Genomic DNA, 20,862 nt, shown 5'->3' with positions numbered 1-20,862 from the left:
CTTTAAAACACAATTCTTCCCACGAGAGAATTCTGGGCACTGTAGTTCACCCATCACAGAGTTAAAATTCCCAGCATCCCTTCACAAATTACAGCACCCATAATTTTTTGAGAGGAAAGAAGATGAATTTATTTTAGTAATAGTAAGCCAATATTTCCAAAAATTATTCAGCATTGTGTGCTGCTAGAGGTCACGGTTTGCTTATCTTGTTACGAACCCCTTTCTTTACTTACTTTGAAGCAACTTTCCCTGTTTTCCTCTGTCAAATTCTAGAAGACCTGCTGTCCCTGATTGAAATCTATCAAGGGCCTTGGAGGAAGTGGACAGCAAAGCCTGATGGTGATGTTATGACACAGAGGGCAAGATTTCCTTAATTCTAACCTTTGACCCTGCTGGACTCAAAGGCGCAGGCCTGCAGGGTGAGGCCTGTACCTGAACACCTGTCTGGCATGAGCTTTAGGAGACAGGAGGCATGCAAGGATTACTTAATCACCAGGCAGGTAGATGCAAGCAATGTCTTGCAGAAGTGTCTCTTCTGGACATATTTTGGGACTTAGTGATAACGCACAACTGCTTTGCTAATAACGTATCTTGGTTGTTTTGCTATACTTGTTCTCTGTCTTACAAAGGTCCTGCAAGACTCATATGGCACTAAAGATGATACTACTGTATATATTTTCACTGGATCCACCCCCATTTTGTTCCAGAGGTTTATGTAACCTAGTTCCACCAGTGAGACCAGACTATTTGTCATCTAACTTGGATGGGTTCCTACCACAACTCAGGGGTGGGGAACCTTTGATCCTCCATATGTTATTGGACTACAGTTTCCACTAGCCTTGACTATTGGCCATGCTAGCTGGGGGGTGATGGCAGTTGTAGTTCAGCCAAAGTTTCCCTCTTCCTGGTCTGCTTGTTTTCTGCTATTCTTTAGGGTGGGCAGTTACAAAAGGGGACAAGGATCCTTTACTAGTGGTGCAGAAGAAAGAATTTCAGCAGCTGTAGCTTACGTACCAACCAACATCTGACAACTCTTCACTCTTCTCTTTCAAGATATGACTTCAGCTAGTATGTCACCTAAAGTTTAAGGCTGGACTTCAGTGATGTGCTGAAATACAAACATTCCGTATTTCATCCTGCCAGACAGAACAATCCTCCCTGCTACACACTGTTATGGAAGGTTCTCCCAACCCCCTAGATATTTTTTGGGGGGGGGAGGACTGGGAAGCCCCACTGCACAAGCTGAAGTCCAAGCGTAAGTCTTCTGTTGATGGTGTTCATTGGGTGAATACCACTCTAAACCTTTAATGACACTTGAACAATAAACACACTCAGCCTGTGGACCTGATCCTCTACAACCCCATTCATTCGAGTGAACAAACCATTCACCTCCAGTCATTCCATCCTATCCAGATTGAGTCTTGGTTTGCTCACTGTCATCCGGCCTGTTTCCATCTCAAAGCATTGATTCTGGGCACCTACAACCTCACCTGTGTCTGACAAAAAAGAGAAAAGAAAGCTAGGTGCCAGCCATGTACTAGTGATGCATCTGACCAAATCTGTGGATGAAGTCTCTCAAAGGCTCTGTAAATAGATCTTGCGTAAATGTGGAGTTGCCCGTATGTGAAATAAGCTTTGCCATGGTGAACTGAAATGCGTTCAGTGTGCTCAGAGGGACATGTTTGAGCCTAATACATCCCCAACCATAATCCTTAGGCAGAGACTGTGTTATCAGAGTCACTTACTTATCTGCCTAAAATGGGCATGTGTGGACAAGATCCGTGATACAAAAGAAACAGCATGTATTCTGGGTTTATTTCCAGTCATGGGCTAGCCAACAAGGTGTAGAAGTTATGGACTGAACCACTGGTTCAGAATGACCTCTTGACTCTGATGATAATGATCAGGTGTCCACAAAGGGGTATTTAATAGAGTTAGGCAAACAGCTCCCAGACAACATGTTTGGACATGATTTAATTTCTAGAGAAAATAAACTTCTGTCCTGCAGCCATCATGAAAAAGACAGGCTTGCCTTTATTGCAATATCTGAAGTCAGCTTTGTCATGATAAAGCTGAAATGTGTTCAATGTGCTCAGAGGAAAGAACTTTTTCGAGGTATTCAACCCGGAAAAATGTTTCCTTTTTTAATGGCAACCAATCCATCTAGATTCAAGATAAAGTGACAATGCCTTGGGAAGTGGCTTTTGATGTGCCCAGCCTGCATGTTAAATCAGGTCCATTCCTCGCCACAACCCTCCATCCCACTTCCTTTTAAAATAAAATTTTTAAATCCTGCATTCAGCTCCTTCATAAAGGTTGTCTCTGGTTAGATGGAGCAGCAAAACCTTAAGATATCACATCATAATACTTGCATGTGAAAATACATACAGAGGATTCTGTATAGAACTGAGCTGGTAATTACACAAAATGAATGTGTTGCACTAGGTTTTGTTGAATACTGCTGATCATGACATCTGTGCTGAGGGAGGAAAGAGCTTGTATTCAGTTCACATCCCCAATCCCTGAGGTAAAAAGGTAAAGGACCCCTGGATGGTTAAGTCCAGTCAAAGGCGACTATGGGGTTGCAGCACTCATCTTGCTTTCAGGCTGAGGGGGCTGGCGTTTGTCTACACAGTTTTCCAGGTCATGTGGCCAATACGACTAAACTGCTATTGGTGCAATGGAACACAGTGATAGAAGCCAGAGCGTACGGAAATGCCGTTTACCTTCCCGCCGCAGTGGTACCTATTTATCTACTTGCACTGGTATGTTTTCGAACTGCTAGGTTGGCAGAAGCTGGGAAAGAACAACGGGAGCTCATCCCGTAGCACGGATTTGAACCACTGGCCAAGAGGCTCAGTGGTTTAGACCACAGCGCCACCCACTCCCTGCCAATCCCTGCACAGAGACTTGGTGTTACTGAACGCAATCTGACCAACCCCGGCTTGCGCTACATGGAAAAGGCCACAGGTTCAATCCCCAGCATTACCAGGTAGAGTTGTTGTTGTTGTTGTTAAATGTATTACCTGCCCTTCACCAGCTGGTCCCAGCAATGTAAGATTCAGGATCAAAAATAGTTAAAGAAGATTCCAACTAAACATTAAGAAGAACTTTCTGACTGTGAAGAGCTGTTCAACAGTGGAACGGACTACCTCAGATGGAGCTTTTATATGTACAGTGGTACCTCGGGTTAAGAACTTAATTCGTTCTGGAGGTCCGTTCTTAACCTGAAACTGTTCTTAACCTGAGGTACCACTTTAGCTAATGGGGCCTCCCTCTGCCACCGCACGATTTTTGTTCTCATCCTGAAGCAAAGTTCTTAACCCGAGGTACTACTTCTGGGTTAGCGGAGTCTGTAACCTGAAGTGTCTGTAACCCGAGGTACCACTGTATAACCATCTGTCAGGGATTCTTCAGCTGTGATTCCTGCATTGCAGGAGGACAGAGCAGCAGATGACCCTTGGGATTCTATGTAAGAGGCATTATCAGAGCTGGAGGACAAGGCAAAGATATTTGCAGTGTGAAACAGTAAGTGGTGTGGCCTGGAGGAAGAGTATTGAGGCATATACAATATTGAGGTATACAGTGGTACCTCGGGTTACATACGCTTCAGGTTACATACGCTTCAGGTTACAGACTCTGCCAACCCAGAAATAGTACCTCGGGTTCTGAACTTTGCTTCAGGATGAGAACAGAAATCTCATGGGGAGGCAGCGGGAGGCCCCATTAGCTAAAGTGGTGCTTCAGGTTAAGAACAGTTTCAGGTTAAGAACGGACCTCCGGAACGAATTAAGTACGTAACCAGAGGTACCACTGTATAAAGTGTCCTGGAGGGCCACATCTGGCTCGGGGCTTGAGGGAACCTGTTGCCCATAATATGTTATTGAACTACAGCTGTCATCCCTGACCACTGGCCAAGTTGACTGGGGCAGATGGGACCTGGAGTCCAACATTAACTGCAAGCCCCCTCCCCGCCCCCATTGCTGCACACCAACTGGTGGCTGGTATCCACTCCTCTGCAATGCAATCCAGGGATATATGGGGGGGGGGGGATACTGGGATACGTTTCCATACTATGAAAAGAAAAAACGGCAGATCTCTGGAAAAAAAAGAACAGTTTAAAAACTGTTAATTAGGCGTGTCGTGTTGTCTCTTCTCAAATATTTCTGGCACATGGTTCCTCTGTCTGCCACTCGTGGCAATTGCCATGCCCTACTTGTGAGCTTCCCAGAGGCACTTGGCAGTGAGACAGAGAACGCTAGACTGGATGAAACATTGGTCTGATCCAGCAAGGTAATTATGTACGTTGGAGGGCAGCCTGTTTTAAAGCAGTTTCTTTCAACTGGAAAAAGGAAAAAGAAAGAAAACCACTATCCAGCTATATTTGATTTTTTTTTTTTTTACGGAGGTTTTGCACAATCAAAACACACCGCAAACACAGAATTTCCCTTCTGGCCCTGAGTATCACTCCTTCCACTACTTCATTTCAGAACTGTGGGGCCAAGCCTGATAGCAGCTTTAAAGCAGGGGTGGCAAACCTTTTTAAAAAAAATCCTGAGGGCCACATTCCAAAGTGTGCAACCTTCTGGGGCCATGTGTCAGAAGTAGGTGGGATCAGAGGGGAAAAAGGAGGCGGAGCAATAGATGTGACCGGGCCTGGCCCACCCATGAGGCAAGATGAAGCGACTGCCTCAGGCAGCAGGATCCATAGGGGCTGCAGATCCAGCCTCCAATGAATGCTCTACAGAAGGTGCTGCTGGTCTCCTCCCACCCCTAGGGAGGAAATGGTGGACCCTCTAGGGCAGTGGTTCTCAATCTGTGGGTCCCCAGATGTTGTTGGACTACAACTCCCATCATTCCTAGCCAGCATGACCAGTGGTCAGGGATGATGGGAGTTGTAGTCCAACAACATCTGGGGACCCACAGGTTGAGAACCGCTGCTCTAGGGTCTCCTGAGCTCTGCCTAGTGTGATTCAGAGTGGACCAATCCCCCCCCCGGCTCCTATGATGGCCTTTGATTCCCACTTGAACCATTGGGTAAGGCTGATTTGGTTCCCCCTCTTGTTCCCAATGTAGATATTTATTTCCCCTTTGTTCCTGATGTAGATCTACATCATCCCTTCTTTTTTGTGGTTTGCCTCAGGTGCCTAAACGTCTTGTGCCAGTCCTGGATGTGACTCTTATCTTTGTACAGTAGACCACATGCCGTTTGAACTTTCTACACACCCCCATCCATCAGCAAGATATTATCGCAGTTCAAGGTTACATTCCAGCCAGCAGAGGAGGACGGCATGGATTAGGACTGGTTGAGGTGTGACCCCTGGGTAGATAGATTCCTGAGGGCCAAATGGAGAGGCCTTGGAGAGTTGCATTCAGTCCCTGCATCTCAAGTTCCCCACCACTGCCTTAAATAAAATCCCACAGAAAGGAACAGAGCAGTCAGGAAGATGCTGCCTCTCTTTCAGCCTTGCAGACTTTATCTGGCTATTATGAAGGCAAAAGAAGATAAGGCACCCTGAGTGTTTTGGATGAAAGATCAGAGCGGCCACTTATGCAACACTAAAGGAAGAGAGGAAAGACTTGCACACTGTTTGCATATGCGAAGTCCTATGTATAGATGCAAATTTATCAGTTCTATCTAGTATTAGTCCTACTCAGAGTAGGCCCACTGAAATTAGTAGGTATGATTAACTTAGGTCCATTCATAGCAGTGGGTCTACTCTGAATAAACATTAGTTGATAAAAAGCCCAGTGGCTAGAATTACAATGGAAATGCAAGGCATCTCACCATAGCAGCAAAGACTGTGACCAGGAGACAGCTTGGTCTGCTACCCAGGTGTGAACTGTTGATGGGCAACTTGAAGGCCCCTCCTGCTCTCCCTCCTTGGGGTCATCTGTCTGTGGACCAGGCAGGTCTTCAAACAGCACACCTTCCTGTGTGAAGTAGGGCACTTCGCCACCCTAGGAAAGATAGAATGCAAAAGTGATAATAAACTTGGGGGGAGCAGAAGAATGAATATTTCACAGCAGTGATTTAAGTTCCTTCTTTATACTTTTCTCAGGTCGCTGCAATTTTCCAAAACGTGCTATCACTTTATGGCAGGTGGAGATAAATTTCTCACCCCTATTTCTTCTGCTACATGTCCTTTATTTAGTATATTTATATCCTTTCTCCTCCTGTCGTGGAACTCAGGGCACCATAAATAAGTTTCCCCAGGTAGGCTTCTCATGCAGTTCTGAACCCACTTAGCTTCATCAAGGTGCTTGCACCATAGATCCTCAAACCATAAAAGATATTCCCTTTTCTCTTGTGCCCAAGTCCTTCCTGGTGCGCTGATTAAATTGTGATGCTATGCACATTTTCATGGGAGTAAGGCTCTTTGGTCAGATGAGTCTAGCTATTAAGTAACCTGAACAAGTTTATAGCAGTAGATACATTTGTAGCTTTCCAGTGCTGCAGAATTAACCTCTCGCTCACTAAAATGGCCCACACAGAAATGTCTTAACAAATTTAAATAGGTATAGTGTCTTCTTATCCTAAATATCTTCAATGGGGTGCTTCATTCAGTCATACGTACACATTGTCTAGCAGCAGCACAGGCCCAGAATATATTGGGAAATATTTCCCCTGTGCCTTTAAGCTTGATTCTATTCATGTGTACATAGAAAAAGTCCTGCTGTTTTAAATAATGCTTCCCCCCAGATAGGTGGGCATAGGATTGCAGCCTTACAGCACAATCCCAGTGGAGTCTATTCAGATGTAAGTCCCAGTGAGGTTTACTCCCGGCTAAAAGGGCATGTTTGCCAACAAAGGTCCGTATAGTTAAAGCTATGGTTTTCCCAGTAGTGATGTATGGAAGTGAGAGCTGGACCATAAAGAAGGCTGAACGCCGAAGAATGGATGCTTTTGAATTATGGTGCTGGAGGAGACTCTTGAGAGTCCCATGAACTGCAAGAAGATCAAACCTATCCATTCTGAAGGAAATCAGCCCTGAGCGCTCACTGGAAGGACAGATCCTGAAGCTGAGGCTCCAATACTTTGGCCACCTCATGAGAAGAGAAGACTCCCTGGAAAAGACCCTGATGTTGGGAACGATGGAGGGCACAAGGAGAAGGGGGCGACAGAGGATGAGATGGTTGGATAGTGTTCTTGAAGCTACCAGCATGAGTTTGACCAAACTGCGGGAGGCAGTGGAAGACAGGAGGGCCTGGCGTGCTCTGGTCCATGGGGTCACAAAGAGTCGGACATGACTAAACGACTAAACAACAACAACAACAAAAGTGCATGTAGCAACTTTCCCCAACATGGCAACCATGCTGTCCAGATGTTTTGGACTTCAGCTTCCAGCAGCCCCAGCCAGCACTGAGTGATGGGAATTGTAGTCCAGAGCATTTGAAGAACATGAGGCTGGGGAAGCCGTCTATACAACAGGGGTAGAGAAACTGTGACCCTTCAGATTCCATTGGAGTCCAACTTCCCTCTGCTCTAGGCACCATGGCCAGTGGTCTCAAGGATGATGGGAGATGGAGTCCAATAGTATCAGGAGGGTCATGTGTTCCTCCACCTTGCTTTATGTAGCATTGCAGCCTTAATGTCTTCAGGTGAAGCCTAACTCTGCAGGTGCAAAGTGTAACCAAGGCTATGCCTTCCAGTTTGTAGAACAGCCTTCCTAATGATACCCACTGAGTAGGGATGGGGGATAAAGTCAATTCAGTTGGCATTTAAGGGTGAATCTAAGTATTCTGCACTTTCCTAAACCATTTGAGAACTGAAACGCAGCCATCCTTCAAAATTTACACTTCTCTGAATTTTTCCCTGCGGTTTTCCAGTCAAGTAATGTGTACAGAACTGTACATACTGGAGTAAAATGTGCATTAAAATACTTTTTAAAAAAAAAACACAACCCAACTCTTTACAAAAATGTGTCTAAGGCTACAATCCTGTTTCCATTTACTTGAGAATGAGCCCCATTGAATTCAGTGGGACTTGCTTCTGAGGAGACTAGACGTGCGTAGGCTTGCATTGTAATAAATTCTGGAAAAGATAAATTAATAGGGGCTGAGAAAATGAGACAATTTTGAAAAATAAATTTTGCTTTACTGCTTCGTTCTATTGATAGATATGGCATTCCCAGACATGGTAGGTAAGATAGCCAACAAGTCCTGTCTCTAATGAGGAGACTATATGTCTTCCTCCCTTTCTTTTTTAGTGACTTCTCTCTTCTTATTTTTTTTTTTTAATGATTTAATGGTTTATTCTTGTGAAGCAAACCTGTAGGGCTGTCCACCAGTTGCAGAATTTTTAACTGATCCATGCTCATTTTAACTAGTTAACTGATTAAACATTTGATTCTCTTCCCATTAATTTACACCACCAAAACCCCAACACCAACTCCTGTTTTGACAGACTGAAAGATGCGTGTGATTGGTTGCTTCCGACTTGCTAAACAAAAAGTTATTGCTTATTCTTCGAAGGGAAAGCTAACTTAATACTTTTATTCCAGTAACTCACTGGAACCAAAATAGCATCAATAAAACAAAGAACAAACAGCCCCAAGTGCGCTCTTAAATTGCTCTGCCAGATTCATCAGTTAAGCTTTGGTTGATTCATCTATTGATTAAATGTGGTAGCCCTACAAACAAGCTGTTGTGAATTCATCATTTCCCCTACCAAATGGCCAGCAGCCTGGAAACTCCATTCCTCATTGTTGTCTCTGTGGGTGTGAAAGAGCCGGGAGGAAATTTTGGCCATCTCACCTGCCCTGTCTGGGAATGCCGTTGGCACATGGCAATGTTCCGCAGTTTTCTGTGCATCCGATAACTTGTTTCAAATTGACACATTCCCTGTCACTCAAAGGGTTTCTGAAAAGGACCACTGAGAGGGAAGCCTGAGAAGGACGGGTGACCCCCCCCCCCAAGGGAGAGAAGCTTGAACCGCAGTTATCAATCAAACCAGGACCACATAGCACCTTGGGGAGGTGGGAATCTGCTTCTTTTTCAACACCTACTTAATGCTCTTTAGGCTGCCTCTCTCTCAGCAGACATTAGCTCATGCTGACTCTTGCAGCAGCTTATATTGCTATGTTCCAACTCTTACACCCATTCAACAATGTATGCCTTCAGATTTCCCATCAGTACAAGGGAATTTTCCCACACACTTACCAAGCTAACTTACATTTGCACCAGGCCCTAGACAGCAACACAACTGCCTTCATGCCTTCTTCCTTGCAGCAGGAACAATGGCCTTGCTGAAGAATTTAACTTGTGCTTTTCTCTCTTTCTTTCTCTCTCTCTCTCTCTCTCTCTTTCTTTCTTTCTTTCTTTCTTTCTTTCTAAAGGTAAAGGGACCCCTGAGCGTTAGGTCCAGTCGTGACCGACTCTGAGGTTGCGGCGCTCATCTCGCTTTACTGGCCGAGGGAGCCAGCGTACAGCTTCCGGGTCATGTGGCCAGTAGGACTAAGCCGCTTCTGGCGAACCAGAGCAGCGCACAGAAACGCCATTTACCTTCCCGCCAGAGTAGTACCTATTTATCTACTTGCACTTTGATGTGCTTTTGAACTGCTAGGTTGGCAGGAGCAGGGACCGAGCAACGGGAGCTCACCCCATCGCGGGGATTCGAACCGCCGACCTTCTGATCAGCAAGTCCTAGGCTCTGTGGTTTAACCCACAGCGCCACCCGTGGCCCTTCTTTCTTATTAGACACTGCATATTTTAGTTCTGGAGAGGGTGAGAACACACTCCCGAAACACTGACAATTAAATTTCTGTTTGGTCAAGGATACCCCAAATTGTGGGGCATTGCTGCGGAATGAGGGCAGCAGCCTTCCTAATGTTTGCTCAGGTAAATGCTCCTCTGCTAGAGTGACAGTGGCTGCCCACACACCATACATTTGAAGCACAATTAAAGCACATGACTTCCCCTCCCCAAAGAATCCTGGGAACCTGTACTAGGGTGCTGGCCAATTGTAGCTCTGTGAGGGGGGTAAACTACAGTTCCCAGGATTATTTGTTGGAAGCCAACTTGGCGAAGGCTGATGAAGTAGTGGCTCTCCAGAGTTTCAGCTGTGGGTCTCTCTCAGTTCCAGTTGAAGATGCCAGAGGTAGAACTGGGAACCTTTTGCATATAAAGCCTGTTTTCTACCCCTGAGCTGCAGGCTGTTCCTATGAATGATATAAGAGTGTATGGCTCAGTTGGTAGAGCATGAGATTCTTAATCTCAAGGTTGTGGGTTTGAGCCCCAAGTTGGGCAAAATATTCCTGTTTTGCAAGGGGTTGGGCTGAATGACCAACTCTACAATTCTATGATACTATGCCATGAAAATGTTGATTCCATCTCTCTCTCTCTCTCTCTCTCTGTGTGTGTGTGTGTGTGTGTGTGTGTGTGCGCGCGCGCGCGTCCTTCCTTTTGTGGTGGGGGAAAGAGACCAGTATTCTTGCTGTTCATAAAATAAGAAGAGAACACTGGCATGTCAATCCTTCTACTGATTCCCCCCCCCAAAAAAAGCAGGGGTCTTGTTCTATTGCCTTGTGTGCCTCTAAACTGGCACACTGACCAGCCAGCTGCCTACCAGTGCTTTAAAGATGTGTGGCAATAAATTGTAGGTTTCCACCACCACCTGAACGCTTGCAGTGAAACAAAGCACAGAAGAACAGGACTCTTACCTAGACATCATATTTTAACTTGCTTACTAATGAAATTAGGAAAAATATGAAGTCTGCCTTAACAAAAGCCACGAATGTAAGCACAGTCTCCAATGAATTTCTCCATCCAGAGTGACATGCAAAATATTAAACCTTGAAAACAAGGGATCTTTTGTCAAAATACAGAGGCTCAGCCACACCATCTGTTATCTGGCTCCTGTCAGCTGATGAATTCCAGCACAGCTCACCAGGAGAGCTTGCTCCATGTGGCACTATTCCTGTACTGATAGCCGGTCGCTCAGTTCCTTTATGGATATGATTCACAAAAGATTCAAGGAATGACCTCAGTTAACTAGTCTTCTTGTGGCTCACCAGTGGGAAAGAGGCCAGTGTTCTTCAGATGTGAGTTTCCAGGTGGTATAGGACTTTTTCTGCTTTGGCGATCACTCGTACCTGAGCAAGATTGTCTTCCATGAACACTGTCTTAACAGTGCATCTGTAAGTGACTGTGGAGGCCAATTCTGGATCCACACGTCCTTCCACAGTGGGGACATAGGTTTCTGGGCAGGAGTTGATCACAGTGAGGGTTTGCCAAATGTACCTTCCTCTTAGCACATTTCTCCCTTTTGTCCTGAGTTTGAGCATCTTCAAAGTCCATGACACCTTTGGTAAAGGCTGTTCTGCAATTGGAGCACTTGCAGCCCAGTGTTTCCCAACTGTCAGTGTTTATACTACATTTTTTAGATTTGCCTTGAGAAAGTCTTTAAACCTCTTTTATTGACCACCAGCATTACGCTTTCCGGTTTTAAGTTTGGAATTGAGTAGTTGCCTAATCAGGCATCCAAACAACATGACCAGTCCAATGAAGTTGTTGTTGAAGAATCATTGCTTCAACACTGGTGATCTTTGCTTCTTCCAGTACACTGACATTAGTTTGCCTGTCTTCCCAAGTAATGTGTAAAAATTTTCAGAGACACCATTGACGGAATCTTTCAAGGAGTTGGAGATAGTGTTTTTATGTAGTCTGTGTTTCACAGGCACACAGTAAGTTTGGTAGTACAGTAGCTCTGTAAACAAGCATTGTGGTTTCCCTGTGAATGTCCCAGTCCTCAAACACTCTGCACTTCATTTGGGGAAAGGCTGCACTCGCAGAGTTCAGGCAGTGCTGGATCTCTGCATCAATGTTGGCCCTTGTGGAAAGATAACTGCCAAGGTAGGAGAAGTGATCAACACTTTCCAATGTTACATCATTAAGCTGGATTTGTTATATAGGACTACAGCTCCCATCAACCCCAGCCAGCTTATCCAATGGTCAGGGTAGATGGGAGTTTTAGTTCAACAACATCCAGGATTGCTAGACTGGAAAACACTAGAATAGACAACAGTGGGTGAGAAGCATCAATAGTTTGACTATGTAATGCAGCTTTGTATGTGAACTTGGTCAGTAATATTTCAAATAAGCCCACGTACGACAGTTACTGAACAAGTCACCATAAAGGGGGTCAAGAGAGGACACAGATTTGTATAGCAGTTGCATGTATTTATATCTAAAAACCAAAATTAAGAAATACACATATAATGTAGGGTTGTGCCATAAGTCCAGCAAACTTGTTTAAAAATAGCTCAATAACTTTCTTTTTTTTTTGAGATTTTGCAAAAACTAAAAAAAACTAACACCATAAAACCTCAACAACTTTGCCAAAAAAAACTCAACAACTTTTGTGTCTGAATTTTCACTTTTTGCAATAGGGCAATGCTAATATAATGCAGATAGCACAATTCATCTCACCGTACTTGGCAAGACTGTGGCAAAGTGATCTGCATGCATGTTCAGTCTGCCACCCAGGTGCTAACTCCTGAAGGGCATTTCCAAGGCCTCTCCTGATTTCCCTTCTTAGAATTAACCATCTTACCAAGAGTAAACAATCTTTTCTATTATAGTGAGATGTATTGTCTGTCTACTTAAATTATAGCAATTATTTCCAAATTTGCATCTGTACATAAATTAGCATCTGTAAATTTCATGCATATCTGTGCCCTCTTCTGTTCTTCTTCTTTTGAGCGATGGCTAAGTGACCACCCTATGCTGCCGCCATATGCAGAAGGGCATATTATTTTTCCCTTTTACTGCTCAGAGGGAGGAAGCTCTGTCCCCAGTGTCTGATGTCTGTCCCTATGTAACTTTTACCAAAGTCTAGCAATTTCCCTTCCATCTTCCCTTCCAGGCTTCATGTTTTTCTACCCACCATTCCCATTGGGAGCATGCTAGTTGGTCTGGACTCACAAAGTGCTTTGAAGACATCAGCAAATGAAAACACCCTTGGCATTAAATGGAGGAGGAGGAGAAACTCAGCTGAGCCAAACCTATTTTCTTAGAGTTCTCATGTTTGGCTATGTTCTTGTGACTTTTAAATGTGCTAGATGCATGACTGCTACCCACCCACTCACTCACTGCCAATCCTCTTCAAATAGCCATCTACGCCAGTGGCCATCCCAACATCCTGTGGCAACACATTCCTTCAGTTAATTATACCTGTGTGAAGCAGTTCCTTTCCTTTATGCGAAGCCTCTTGCCAGTTGGTTTCATCAGTTGAATTTTGGTTGCAGCATTTGGTGGGAAACAGAAGTCTCTCTGCATATTTCAGAATTATATGAAACTCTTATCATGTCTCCTTAAGCCTTCATTTTTCTAAACTGAAAGCAAAAAAAGGGGGAAGATTCACCCAACTCTCTCGCTGTTTTTTTGGCCTTGCTCTGTGACTCTAAAACATTTTTGTTTTCTATTTTACATAGATAGGATGATCCAAAATTCCCACACATTATTCCAATTGTGTGTTCACCATAGATTCAGACAATAGAATCATTGGATAGTTGCTCTTTGATTTTCAATCCCTTTATTCATTCCTCACACTTCCAAAAAAGAAAAAGAAAAAAGGTTGTGCGAATCCCATCCAGCTAGTTACCGTAAATGAGCAAAGAATCGAAACAGTGAAGAAAGGGTGAAGAAAGAAAAACACATGATTGCAATAAGCATTGTTTTGCCATTCATGACAGAGCTGAACTTTTTTCACATGTGATTGCTCAGATTTTGGGAGAATGGTAAATTGAAATTATATGTAGATGCAGAGTTACCATTAGCTCCACTGATACATCTACTTAGTTTCTGTAGCTGCAATTTTATGAATACTTATATGGGAGGACGTTTCCCTGAACACAGCGAGACTTACTTCTGAGTAGGTGTGTATAGGATTCTGCTGCCTGCACCTAAAATGTTACATGGCTTAGGTTGTAATCCTATAAATACCTATCTGGGGATAAGCCCCATTGGGATTTACTTTTCAGTACACATGTATAATATTGCACAACTAATGGTGTATTTGCTAGTAACTGCAAGGATTTTTCCTTTGGGAAGTACAAACAGTTCCATCAAAACTGGCATGTTTACCAAAAATATAAAAATGAAGTTAATGTATCTGGTTAGGCTAACAGCTTATCAGATTTCTAAAACTAAATGTACAACATTCAAAGAAGTTTGGCGCCTGGTTGTATCATAGATAACAAATGGGTTTTCTGTATGCGATGATCTTTTTGAATGGTTGAATTGGATCACGTGGAGTCATTATTGTGAACTTTGCTTTTTATTTTGCACTTAGAAGTGTTACCTATAAGGAAGTTTCCTGCTGTCAGATGTGAGAAAGATCCAAACAGTCCCATGTGCAAAGTGAAAACACATGCTGATTCCCATCCCCACACCCTGCTTCAACCCCCTCCCACCCAGAAGGGTCTCCTAATATTCTGTAGCGGTTCTCATGGAGCATGGAAAGCTGCCTTAGTATACTGAGTAAGACCATCTAACTTAGCACTGCTCACACTGACTGGCAACAGTTTTCCAGGATTTTGGACAGGGTTTCCCCACATACCTATTTGGAGATGCTGGGAATTGAAGCTGGGGCCTCTTGCATTCAAAACAGATGTTCTACCACTGAACTATGACCACTGTCAGAGAGGCGCAAGAGGTCAGCAAGGAAAGACCCCCGTACACAAAAAGAAGCCATGTAGTTCTCTAGATTTCACCCTCTGGGATTAGTACAGACCCAGTACAATTTACCAACCCACATTCCCAGCATGTCTCAGCGACATCTACGCTGGCTTGGTCATGTTGACAGAATGGAAGATGGCAGGATCCCCAAGGACGTGCTCTACAGGGAGCTGTCTTCAGGCACCAGGCCCACCGGCAGGCCAACTCCGTACAGTGGTACCTCTGGATGCGAACGGGATCCGTTCCAGAGCTCCATTCCAGAGCTCCTTTCGGATCCTGAAGCGAACGCAACCCATGTCAGCGCGTCTGTGCAGGTCGCAATTCGCTACTTCCGCGCATTATGTCATTTTGAGCATCTGCGCATGCGCGAGCAGCAAAACCCGGAAGTAATGCACTCCGTTACTCCTGGGTCGCCGTGGAGCGCAACTCAAAAATGCTCAACCCGACGCTACTTCAACCCGAGGTATGACTGTATTACAAATGTTTCCTCCAACCTATTGGATTATCCCCATGATGGGCAAACCCAAATTTATAGGGGAAAAGCATGGAGGCTGATGTTGTTTGAAAGTAATATCATGTGGACTATGCAAATTAAATGGTAGTGAAACAGCTGCAAACACACGGTCATCTCCAGTGTGGACAAACACTGCCTCCTCCACAATATAGCCATCATGAATACTAGTAACAACTGATAGCCTTATCCTCCATGAATTTGTTTAACCCCCTTTCAAAGTTGCCCAGGTTGGCGGTCATGCCTACCAGGACATCTTGTGGCAGTGAATTCCATAGTCTAACTATGCGCGGAGGTTTTCTGCTTTTAACACGTGCTTCCTAGTCACCAATTCTTTGCCCTGTGGGAAAAGTTGATGATGCATGGGTTATTCATAGTTTATGACATTAAGGAGATGCAGAATGATAGGTTGAAGTGATTATTATTATTGCTAATGCGACTGCTACCACAGTGTTAATTTTATTTCACCGCTGCCAGTGCACCTCACAGATATCCCCTGAGTTATGACAGGAAAAGCAAAAGAGTTTACTTGTGAAAGATTTCAAATCCACTTCTTTTTCTCCAAAGCCTCACTTGCGTGCCCCAGGTAAAAGCTCTGGAAGGGCTGGCAAATCCCCCAGGGCTTTTGAAAGAACACTCAGCTCACCAGTTTCTCTCTGGTTTGCGAGAAGTGCCGCGTTTTGGCCAATCCGCCCAAAAGCAGGGGTGGTTGGGTGGGTGGGGGAAGGTTTTGGACATTTGGTTTCATCAGAAGTTATGGAGCCAGATGAGGTCACCGCAAAGAGGTCACAGAGGATATGACACAGGAGTGGGATTTGGAGAGAAAAGAGGGGGATGGACGTGGGAACAAGGAGCCATTGTAAGAAGACCTTCCAAGTGCAGGCCATAATCAGCTGTGAAAACTGGCAACCGTTCTCTCTGGTGGCCGGCAGACAATGCCGAGTTTCACATGTTCTTAACGTGGGCCTCAGTAAACAGAACGGCAAAAGAGCCGGCAAAGGAGAGTGCGATTAGACGTCTGAGGTCCAGGCAGGTCTCGTCTGCCGGGATCAGGCTGTCTGCCTCCTGGCGCGGGCCTGTATTAACTGATAGCAGGAAACAGAGGTTAAGGGAATGGAGGGGATTCGGGAAAGGGAGACGGCTGTCCTACCAGACTTGGTGGTGCAAATCCATTTTGTCTGATTATATACATAGCGGTATATCTGTGAAGCTACACAGATAATTGGAGTTTTGAGGTATTGGGACGGGGGGAGAACACCACTCGCTTGTCACCTCTTGGTTGTGAAGGATATAGAGAGCCCCTCAGGGCTAGCCCTAAACATTTTCCTGTCTGAGGCGAAGGGCAAGATGGCGCCTCTTCTCACTGCATATACAGAAGCCAAGACCGTCCCTGTCATTAGGAAGAGCGAGGCAGCCACCTCAGGCAGCTAGTTTAGAGAGTCAATCATCAGTTATTTAGTTTATCACAATGGTTTTACTCCCAGAGAAGCAGGGAGAAGCCTGCTGGTATGCACAGCCTTTAATATGTCGTGGCCAAAAACCAGGAAGCCCTTCCCTCCCAGACAAGTCACATGACTTGTGTAAGATCATGGTGGGGTGGAATGATGGTACCCAAAATGGCCACCAAGCTCTCACATGAAAAAATGGGATGTCCCAGTTTTCCAAGGGGAGTTGAGGCATATGGGAATGTTCAACTTCAAGTACCAAAGTTACCTGATTGGTTTTTGGTACTGTGTGCTTTGTTGTTGTGTGTGTATATGTGTGTGTTTGTGGGAGGGTGCAATTTGCTGTTCTACCACAGGCAGCAGAATGTTTTGGGTCAGCCCTGGCAGAAGCTGGTTGGACTGGCAGTTGAATCTCAGTTCACAATGGTGACAAGGCAACACACCTGAGGGGAGCAGGCTCCTTTAGGGGACATGGAGCAGGTTGTGTGGTATACACAGCTCTATCCTCAGACACCTTGCGGCTGGTCCCCAGCCCACAGCACCTGCTGCTTGAGACAGCCGCCTCACTCTGCCTAATGGTAGAGCCAGCCCTATCATTCCTTGCATGTCTGCTGCAGAGCAATCTCTTGTTTGTTTGTTGCTTGTGTATGTGTGTGTGCGCATGCTTGATTTTAAGGAAACCTATAAGTGGTTTACAAAAATATAAAATATTTTAATAATAAATAAATATTTTAATATTAAATAATTAAAATATAAAATAAAACATTAACATTCTCAATAAAAACAGTTAAATCAGTGTTGAAAAACATTCAAAAGTGCTGGTGAACAGCACTACACCCCTGCGAGGCAGTTGCCTCAGGCGGCAAATCCGGCCTCCCCCCTCCCCACAACCACCTCCTCTGTGCCCACCTGCCACTGCACCTGCCTCCGCCATGCCTGGCTGCCGCCACCTGCTCCTCTTCAGGCTCCTTTTACCACTATGCCACTTTCAGCGTTGAGGAAGAGGAGAAGGAGAGGGGCATTTTCTGTTTTGCCTGAAGCGATAAAATGTCTGGAGCCAGCCCTCATAAGAACTGTAGCTTTAAAAACCAGCACGTATAAATCAGGAGCACTTCCACTGAGGCCCCTCTCCTCAAAAGCAATCCTCCACTCACCAAATGAAAACAGAACTTTTACTTCAGGGCCTCAGATTTATCCCCGAATGCATTGCCAGCTTCCCTGCCCTCCACCCGCCACTAATTGTCCCCAATGCTGGTCTGTCATTTCCCTCTTCCCTCCCAGCTTTCACCCACCAATTAAAGATCAAACACATTTCAGATTTCTATTGATTTTTTTAAAAAAAAACATAACAGTATTAAAAATGAATAGCGTAAGCTTGGAGACTCCAGGATACCAATTCCCAAAAGCCAAATTAAAATTTTAAAGCAGATTGTCTCCAGATAGTCAGCTGTGCTGACAAAGTATTCTGTTTTGCACTTGCGAGAACAAAGTGCGGAGATGAACACAATTCTTATGCTATACATTATGTTGTATATGGAAAAGATAACTGTGGAAAGTGTATGATTCTGCAAAAGTTTGTTACAGACAATTTCTTACTTACCAGGAGCAAACAGAAATCCTAACCAATAGAAGAAACCCAGAGAACAATTTGGGAAGGTGTTCTCCTACGCAAGTAGAGGATGGGTGGTCATCTATCAAGGATGCTGTTGTTTCAAGCCTCTTCCTTTGAGAGCCAGCTTGGCCTAGATGACCTCTAGCCCTAAAATTCAATGCTCCTATGAAACTCCATTGAAAGGAACAGAACCTACTCAAAAGCACTTATGTGCTGTTACACAGTTCTCATTTACGTCCATGAAACTTGCAGAAAATAACTTCTCAGGAGATAGTGTCTCCAATGCTAAAAGGATGGTGGGTCTATTTTCTTGTTTGGCCAGCTGGTTTCTTGGCCTGTAGGTTACAGGGATTATTAGAGCTCTGCATGTGAGTTGGCTCCAAATGAACATTTGCTGGAAAAGTGACCGGCCTCCGTATTTTTCCATGTCTCTCTCTCTCTCTCTCTCTCTCTCTCTCTCTCTCTCACACACACACACACACACACCTGAGCATTGGTTTATAGAATCTGAATTGTATTTCACTTATTGTTATCTTTTACCTGTTTGATACCGCATCATGTGGTATGTTTGACACATAATTATAACTTTTGATTTTCCTTTTTGTACAGTGCATATCCGAACTGCTAAAAGAACAAACCTTATATATTATCTTTACAGTGGTACCTCGGGTTACAGACGCTTCAGGTTACAGACTCTGCTAACCCAGAAATAGTACCTCGGGTTAAGAACTTTGCTTCAGGATGAGAACAGAAATCGTGCGGTGGCAGCGGGAGGCCCCATTAGCTAAAGTGGTGCTTCAGGTTAAGAACAGTTTCAGGTTAAGAACGGACCTCTGGAATGAATTAAGTTATTAACCTGAGGTACCACTGTACTGTGGGGTCCTACCCTTCTGAAGAGAAATGCTTCTGAATACCAGTTGATGGAAACTGCAGGCCAGGCGGCCAGTGCTCTTGTGCCCGCCTCCTGCTTTGTGGGTTTCCTAATCAGCATCTAGTTGGCCACCGTGAACGCTGGATGAGTCACTGGACTGATCTGGCTCTTCTGCTCTTCCTCTTGGTTTAAAAACATAGTAGTCCTGCTGGATCAGATCAAAGATCCGCCTAATGTCTAGCATGCTGTTCTCACAGTGGCCAACGTGATGGTGAAGCCCAGAAGAAGACATGAGGACAACAACACTTTCCAGCCATGATCTCCAGCAACTGGCATTCAAAGGTATGCTGCCTCTGATGCTGAATACTGGCATCTATAACCAGTAGCCATAGATATCTGTCATTTAATTTACCAAGTTCTCTTTTAAAGTCTTCCAGACTTTAAAAGAGCCAGTATGAGCCAGTGTGGTGTAGTGGTTAAGAGCGGTGGACTCGTAATCTGGTGAACCAGGTTCGCGTCTCCACTCCTCCACATGCAGCTGCTGGGTGACCTTGGGCCAGTCACACTTCTTTGAAGTCTCTCAGCCCCACTCACCTCACAGAGTGTTTGTTGTGGGGGAGGAAGGGAAAGGAGAATGTTAGCCGCTTTGAGACTCCTTCGGGTAGTGATAAAGCAGGATATCAAGTCCAAACTACTACTACTACTACTACTACTACTACTACTCTTCTTCTTCTTCTTCTTCTTCTTCTTCTTCTTCTTCTTCTTCTTCTTCTTCTTCTTCTTCTTCTTCTTCCAGGTTGACAGCCATCACAACAATTAAGTATTTGCAATACCAGCAGTGTGTGACTCAAAATAAGGACCAGTTAACAACAACAACAAAAAAGTCCAGAATTTTCACAGAATCATAGAACTGTAGAGTTGGAAAGGACCCTGAGGTTCACTGAGTTTAACCCCCTGCAATGTAGGAATCACAGCTATAGCATCCATGACAGATGCCCCTCTACCCTCCTTTTAGGAACCTCCAATGAGTCTGGAGACTCCAAAGGAAACCCGCAGTCCACATTTAGAGGGAATTACGATGCAGATTCTCTCAGAACCGACTGAGCCTCACTGCAGCCCCATCATTTCACCTGCTCTTGCCTCTTCTGTGCCTCCCCGTCCCAGGACCTCTGAAGCAAAACCGGCTCACAATCTCATCCACTTCCCTTGACCTTTGCAAGGCCTTCTTCGTATTTCAGCATCTCAATGTGAAGGCAGAGCAAAGGGGAAGTCGGCCCTTACAGCTTTAACAGCCGAAAGAAGCGGTTTTGGGAGATGTGGCAGGGAAAGAGGAGGGCGGGGGGAGCCAGAACTGAACTGCCTGCATTTGATACTTTTACCTTCTGTTTGTCTGCCAGTCTCCGCTCTCTTAGAGCCCTCTTTCCTTTCCCTTTCATCCTCGCTGCCTTCTGCTCTGCCTCAATACTCCCCCCTTCTTGCCTCATCTTCCTTGCCACATCCCCATCTTGCTTATCCCTCCCCCCCTTTCCTCCTCCTCCTCCTCCTCCCTTCGGCTCACTCCTTGCTTTGTTGTGGAATTCCTTGCCTGCCTGGTCGGTGGCACACAGCAGCGCTCAGGACAGAGAAGCATGCCAAATGCTGGGGGGGCTGCAGACTTTCTGTCTGCAAGGGGACTTCCTGTCCCTACTTGGGACTTACTTCAAGAAATCCAAGGCAGCGCTGTTCCCCCCGCCTCCTGCCTCCT

General features: G+C 45.0%; 1 long non-coding RNA gene across 1 annotated transcript; it reads right to left on the bottom strand.

Annotated features, from left to right (window-relative positions):
* Positions 1–1,389: 1,389 nt before the first annotated feature.
* On the bottom strand, positions 1,390–20,570 carry LOC310764880. The gene is made up of 3 exons (XR_014549314.1): positions 20,498–20,570; positions 5,789–5,961; positions 1,390–1,496 (listed from the first exon to the last, which is right to left on the bottom strand). It is a non-coding gene; the product is annotated as an uncharacterized lncRNA (long non-coding RNA).
* Between the last annotated feature and the right edge of the window lie 292 nt (positions 20,571–20,862).

Source organism: Podarcis filfolensis (assembly GCF_964270895.1).
Source record: "Podarcis filfolensis genome assembly, chromosome: 6".
Classification (NCBI taxonomy): domain Eukaryota; kingdom Metazoa; phylum Chordata; class Lepidosauria; order Squamata; family Lacertidae; genus Podarcis; species Podarcis filfolensis.
Note: the sequence above shows the minus strand (reverse complement) of the source record. Positions and strands in the feature narration are given on the sequence as shown.